The sequence below is a fragment of the Gossypium hirsutum genome, chromosome A08, assembly GCF_007990345.1.
Source record: "Gossypium hirsutum isolate 1008001.06 chromosome A08, Gossypium_hirsutum_v2.1, whole genome shotgun sequence".
Taxonomy (NCBI): Eukaryota; Viridiplantae; Streptophyta; class Magnoliopsida; order Malvales; family Malvaceae; genus Gossypium; species Gossypium hirsutum.
In genome coordinates this window covers 124,794,345-124,802,109 of record NC_053431.1, presented here as the reverse complement: position 1 = coordinate 124,802,109, position 7,765 = coordinate 124,794,345, and positions in this window count along the sequence as shown.

The following is a 7,765-nucleotide window of genomic DNA, read 5'->3' as shown; positions in this document are numbered from 1 at the left end:
TCTCCCTTGTTTTTTTCATGAATCTTCATCTAGCTGCTCTATTTAAGATTTCCAGTCTAAGCCTGGCTTTCAAATGCCTGATCGAGTAATGTTCAGCCACTCTGCTTTGTCCATACAGCATAGCTTCTTCATTCATATTGTACTGTCATACTTCTTCCTACTGTCTCCTTTTTCTTCTCGGTTCTCACATCTGCAGACATTTCCGAATCTCAGATTTGTTACTTGAGGTAATAATTGCTATATTCATCTATCTGGAGTAATTCTCATTTTTTCCTTTTTTATCATATGTGAGAGAAATTGTCAACCTGAAGTATAAATGAGTACACACTTCATTTTTCTGCAAAAAGAAGTGGAACATTATTATGTATATTGTCAGATGAATTCTTTGAACTCTTTCGAAACTCCCGAAGATCTTACCTCATTATACTCGAGTCACTGAAGATGAGTCTGCAAGTCATTCCAATAGAATCTCATGTTTTATGGGATTAATGTATCTTTACCAAGAATCACTCTTGTTTTTGCGGGAAGGCTTCTGAATAAAATATTCCAGATTTCTATCAAATACACTTGACAAAATCATCTCAGGTATAATTTCTAACGTACAAACTTGTGTGTTTCTGTGTGTTATTTGTGTGTGTATATATATATGTATAATATATATATAGTCTGTTTAGGGAGAAAGAAGTTCTGAAATTATTGGCAAAATTCACTATTTTCAAATGTAAGCTTCTACTTCGTGCCAATGTTTGATGTGTCTTTGCAACTTTACATTCATGACAATCTAATTCTATCTAATACTGTCTGCTGGATCTCTTTGGAAAGTTCAAGTCTTTAGGTTGTAATGGTTGTGTTTCATTGCAACCTTGGTAGTTCTGTTTTCTACTTACAAACAGATATTATAGGATATAGAATGTTTGAGCTCCTTGTGTGTTATGATACTGTAACTGTTCATTTTCTTTGGACTACTCTTATTCAATGCCATGTTCGGCAAACCATCTACATGCTAACACAGACTTTTGAAATCTGACAAAACCTGTCCTTTAATAGAAGAAATTTATCTTACTGCATCAGTTCTATCTACAAGTTTATATTGTCTTAGAAGTTCAGGTCTGCATTTAAACTGTTCTCTGTGAACGCAGTTTATCAATTTTAGTTGTTTGCACCAACATTTCTGTATAGGGATTAAATTACTTAGTTATATCATCATTCAAATACATGAAAAAAATTGAGCATACCCATGTTGAATAAATATCGATATCTGACACTTACCCTCATGTTTGCTGACCATGTAACATGTTATGAAATACTTTCCGTTTTCTGGGTAACAATTTGGATCATGCATTCTTTAATCCAACATTAGATCAAGCATGTTGCCATTTTGATTGTAGATTATGGATAATCAGGGTGCTTATTGGATAAAAGACCAAACTGCTAAAAACCAAAGTTGAGGAACCAAGTAAAGCTTCATATCGAGCTTGTGGTCTCAATAAGAACAGCTGGCCATTGACAACAGGTTCTTTTTTTCTCGCTACTATGTTTGATTTCATGATTCTTTTGTCATCAATATGTTGGTTTAGAAAATCTGATCTTTCATGCTACAATCTTGTGTCCTTCACTCACTACTATCATGTATTTGGTTCATCTTGCATTTTTCTTTCCAACAGAAATTATCTCGATTATTATCGTTGATGTTTTTAGGCTTTACAAACAGGATTAGCCAGTGACATCCATCACTTAAGATATGTTTAAAAAAAAAAAAGAATTGAGAAAGAAATGTAACATGTGAAAGTCTTTTAATCTTGTTTGTGAGTTAACTTCAGTCTTAATGTACCAATTATGATTTTTTTTTAATGATGTTTTCTTGATTCTCTTTCTCACTACAATTCGTAATGAAGGGAGAAACAGTTAAGTAATTTTATATTTTGACATGTTTTTATGAATTTTGGAAATAAATAATATTTCACAATTTTTTGAAAGTACACATACTTAAATATTTTTTGGAAGTATTTTGAAATTTTTGATTGTTCTTTTAAATTTTATGTTGATGTTAAAAGTGTATATAATTTCTATTACATCAATAAAAAATTAGATTGGATCTAGAAATTTAAAATATATTTACTTCAATATCAAAATCAAATCAAAATCAAATCAAAGGGTTTATGAGTAAAAATCGTTTAACTACAAAATAATTTAAAGGTTTATTTAAATAGAAGGTAATGTAGTTTAAGGATTTTTATTAGTACATTTGCTAAAATGAATCTAGGTTTCAAATTTTCATATTTTTCTACATGGTAATGAGAAAAAGGTTTCATTTCAAGTATTAGAAAAAGTAAAAGCCAACTTGAAAACTTTAAAGGCCTCACTTAATCATATGATTTGGAATTGTCATGGAATCTACCCTTTAGCCTTATAAAGCATTTAAATCAAGAGTTTCCTTTTTTCATCAACAAGTTTGCTATTCCAAAACAAAGGAATTTTTATTTGGGTAAGTATAAAAAATATATATGAATTTTGATTTAATTTGTAATTTGATATATGAAGTTTGATTTTGTGCAATCTTATATAGTAAACTTGATTTTGGTTCAAATGTATACAAAAAATTTTGATTTTTTTCAATTGTATACATTTAAAGAAATGAATTCATCAATTTATTTTTATATCAGGTAAATATAATTATTTGTGCATAAAATACGTAAACGTAAATTTATGTTATAGTGACAATGATGTTGATTGTTTATAAAAGTTGAATAAAATCAAAATATCATGAATAAAATTGCACAAAATCTAAGTTTACATATAATATTGCACATTGAACAAAGTTCATATGTAATTTTGAGATTTATTTATTTTTAATTATTTTATTAGAATCAGTTTTTCAAGTATTGAATTGAATAATTTAATTTAGGGTATGCTTGGATAATACAAATAATTGAATGAAAGTGTAATTACTTTGGTAAAAATAACTCTCTTATAATTACAAAATATTGTAATTCCCTAGATGTGTTTAGTTGACAAAGTGTAATTATATTGTAATTTTCTATATCATATTTGGTAGTACAATTTGTAATTACATAGTTACATAATTCATTTTTTTAAATAATTACTATAAAAAATTATTAGTATGATAAAAATAATTTCTAAAAAAATAACAAAAATTAAAATCAAACCATTATAAGTATTATGTTATATTTGTTGGGTTGTTCACTCTTTAATATTTAACCTATGCTCTTTATCATCATTTATTGGTCTTTAACCGAGTTCATCATCATTTGAATTTGAATTTGCATCATTAAAATTATAAAGATTTACTTCCACGTACTCTTCGAAGTATGGATCATTTTAATTCTACCTATAATTGAAGTTATGAAATATGCAATATGCTAATACGACCCAAGTTTTTTTTATGCTATATTAAGGTGATGTTAATATGGAAAATAATTTTTTGGAAGAACAATGTCTTTTCAACCATATTTCGAAACTTTTAATGTTTCAAATTAAAAAGTTCTTAAACTATCTATGGTGCTTTTGTCTAGCACTTTTCTCTCAAATAGTATCGTATTCGAGGATATGGTGCAAGAAAACATTTCTTATTGCATAATTAGATCGATTTTATAATATTTAGGATTATAGTCCAAAGAGTTTGTAATAATTATAAAAAATTATATAAACCTAATGTGGAGAAAGACTTAATTTATATATTATAAAAAGGGGTATAACCTAACGTAAGTAAAAAATAATACAAAATTTATAATACATAATCTTTATAAAAAAATTATAAATTGTTCATACCTTTCATAACACTTCTTATAAATAATATAATTTTTTGCTATAATTTTAGAAAGTTATTTTTTTTATAAAAATGATAAAAAAACTACAATATTTTTATAAATAAATATATTATATCACATTTATAATATGTGAATTATATTTTATAAGAAATTTTTTTGTCATAATTATCTCAAAGACTCGTACATGTTCATATTTATAATATAATTTTTATAACTTATAAAAATATTTTTTTAAAATTAAATCTAGGTGTAATCACTTGCGTAATTACTCCTATTCTCATTCTTCCATTGAGAATTAGACGTGTTCATGCTTATAATATAATTTTTTTAACTTGTATAAAAATATTTTTTAAAATTGAATTTGGGTGTAATTATTTGTATAATTACTCTAATTCGATGGAATCCATCAATTACAATGGTTGCCCAAATATATCACTTTTATGTAACTACAAATAATTTCACACATATCTAATTACTAAACGACTTTCTAAACACAACATTAATAATTAACTAATCCACACTTTGCACGGTAAAAAAATTTAACTTGAAAACTCAAAATGACATAAAAGAAAATGATTATTGATATTTGAAATAAAAGTTTATTTTAATGCAATTATAATAGGATTATAGTCGCATAATTAAGTAACATAAAAATAACTCACGCAAAAAATTCAATTATAATACGATAAAAAAATTCGCATATATGAACTAGATTTTGTGACACTAGCATAAGAAAAATATTTTAATATTATTAACGCATTTTCCATTACTATATTTATAATTTGTAATTTTTTTATTTAAAAATGATGTTAAAATATAAAAAGAAAAAAGTGTTATAATAATATTATTAATTATAATTTAAAATAAATATATAATTAATTTATTAATCTGATTAAAAGTAACATTCACTCGATAAAATGTTTAAATATTAGTATAAAATAATATATACAAAATAATAATAATAGATGTATAATTCGATAAAAAGAATGGCAAAAGGAATTTGCAACAATGAAAAAGAAAAAGTAGTGTCGCTTGAGAAAAAAGCAGGTCACGACGACCACCATAATTGTCTGCAAAAGCAATTATTTATTTTATCGATGCTGTCGAACTGCTGCTTTTTTTTTCCCTTGCACGAAGCTCGTGCTCTTATTTGAGACCGACGGGATACATAGTCGGTTAAATTGAAAATCAAATCGGTATATTGATTTGGATGTAGGAATTGAATAGTTTTTTATTAAACAGTTTGAAATCAATGGCTGTATCAGTTGAATATTTTTTCTTTAAATTTTTATGAAAATTTTAATTATTGTTGAATTGATTAAATAAAAAATTTGATGACTATTAAAATATTATTTCTATTCTAATAAATTTATTTAATTTTTATTCTTTAAAAGATGCATGATAATTTTTAACCTCAAAGTATATCAAATAATTATATTTTTTATAAATTGAATTATTGTTTTATGAAAAATAATTAGTCTATATATATATATATATATGATAAATGAACTTTCGTTAACATTTTATTGTAATAGTAGTTAGAACAAAAATAGGCAAAGTAAAAAAATAAGAACAGAAAATAGCTGACAGAATCGATCTTTGTTAACTTAATTTAAACACAACTACAGAGTCTCATTCAGTAAATGATTTTATTCAACAATCGTTCAGATTATCTATTGGCTTAAGGCCAATCTAGCTTTACACAAAAAAATAATTGTAACCCCAATACCAACCTCAATTGTCACAAATCACTCACTCAATTGTCTCACAATACTAGCAATAAATTCTCAAGTGAATACCTAAAAAAAGTCACAAAATAACCACAATAAAATACAGCAAAACTGTCGACAAAGACACTAAAAAATTACTCTTGATGTGAGGCACAAAACAATCTGTTTATAGGCCTCTTCAAGTGGTCAATCAACAATGTTTTGATAAGCTTTAAACTTTTATTTAAAAGTTGAAACTGTCATACTAGTTATCTTGAGTATTTATCAAATAAAAATGTTCATAAATCAGTCTTCCAACTGCTTCAAACCTCTCTTTAAAAAATCTAATATTTATCTATAAAAAATAGCTTTTAATAATAAAACTTTCATACTTATCCAATCATCTCAAGTAATTCAGTTGGGAGTCTTAACAGCCTAGTCGACCTATGCTTCTAGTTTTGTCAAATATGTTACATTCAAGTGCACCAAACTCAACACAAATAAAACCTATTCATGGCCTAAGTCGATGGTCCAAGTAGAGAAACAATTTTGTTAAAACATAACATGAAACGAGTAGGGATGACAATGAAGTAAAGCAGGATGGGGTAAATGTTGTTAAATCCACCGCCACTCTACAGTTGGTACACTTTGCTCCAACATCTGCCCCGCTCCACTGTGGATTTATAATCTTGAAATCCACTACTATATCTATGGATGTTAGATGCATCAATTCCCACTCCATCTGCTTTGCTTTAGTTTAATTTTTTTCTATTTATTTTAATATTTTTAATATTTTTAAATTCATGTAAATATTTAAACATAATTCTTAGAAAAATATTTGAGCATAAAATATATAAATTTTTATAATATTTTATTATATTTTTAACATTTTAATAATTAATATATATACAAAGATAAAATAATAATTTCGTATAATAGTTTCTCATCCCCTCTAATGTAAAAATAATAATTATAATTTTTTTATTTATATGAATAATACAAGAATAAAAAATGAAATTCGGCAAATATATACAAATTTGATGCATTGACAGTGACTATCATCAATCGGAGTGAAAATTAGTGAATTTATTTTTTTAAATTTCAAATGATTTCATTTTTATTAAAAGTTAAATTAGTCATATATGTAAAAAAAATGTTTATTGGTTAAATAAATTAATTTTTTTAAAAAATTGAGGGAAATAAGTTATTTTTAGAGAGTTGTGTGAAAGCACGTTTTACTAGGTACGTGTTTTTCATAGTAATGTAAAAGCGTACTCAGTTGGGTAAGAAAAAATGCGTCAAACTGGACGAATTTTCTTCACAAATCCTCTCTAAAAACGAACTATTTCTTTAAATTTAAATAAAACGATTTGTTCGACCAATTAATTTTTTTGACATATTCAATTAATTTAACCATTATTAAAATATTAAAAAAAAGGAATAAAATAGAAAATAATTAATTAATGGGGGTGATGCTAAATGTCAACAACAAGTAATTAAAAATAAAAAGTAGGAAGTTTGAACTGATGAAAAATGCTAGCTGTTCTTCAGTCTTCAGCCTAGCTTCTAATTAACTCAAACAAATGCTTTAATTTGCTTTAGTCATGTGATTCACATATATAAGATTAATTGCACTAAACGTCCGCACTTGGACTTTAAATTATTATAAAGCTTTATGATGTTCTTGCTAAGTTCTTAAAATATTATTGTTATTTCAATTAGGTCCTTTTATTAGCTTAGTTGTGAATTTAAATGTTAAATGTGCTAGTTTGAATTAGACATGAAGTATGACTCACAAATTAAATTACAAATACATGTATACTTATTGGATAATTTGAATGATTTATTTAAAATAAATAAATTTATTGAAATTTAGGAGGGTTATTTTATTTTTTAATACATCATATCCAAGTTGTTCTCGGAATAAATATACAAGTGCTTATAAATTGTTCCGTTTGTTTTAAATATACTATGTGCCATATTTGAGTTGGCATTTAAAACCCCAAGCTAATGTTTAAGCTAACCAAAAAACTTGATTGATACGATCAAGACAGAAGGTAAGAAGAACTAAAAAATTTAGAAAATTGTGATTAAGCCTTTTAATATTTTTTTAATTTTCATTTAAATCCTTCAAAAATTTTAAAAATTTTAATTAAGCCTTACAAAAGTTTCAAAAATCTTAATTAAACTCTCGAAATTTTTTGAAAATACTCATTAATTTTCTTATTATAAAAAAATAATTAAACCCCCTAAATTTTTGAAAAATTC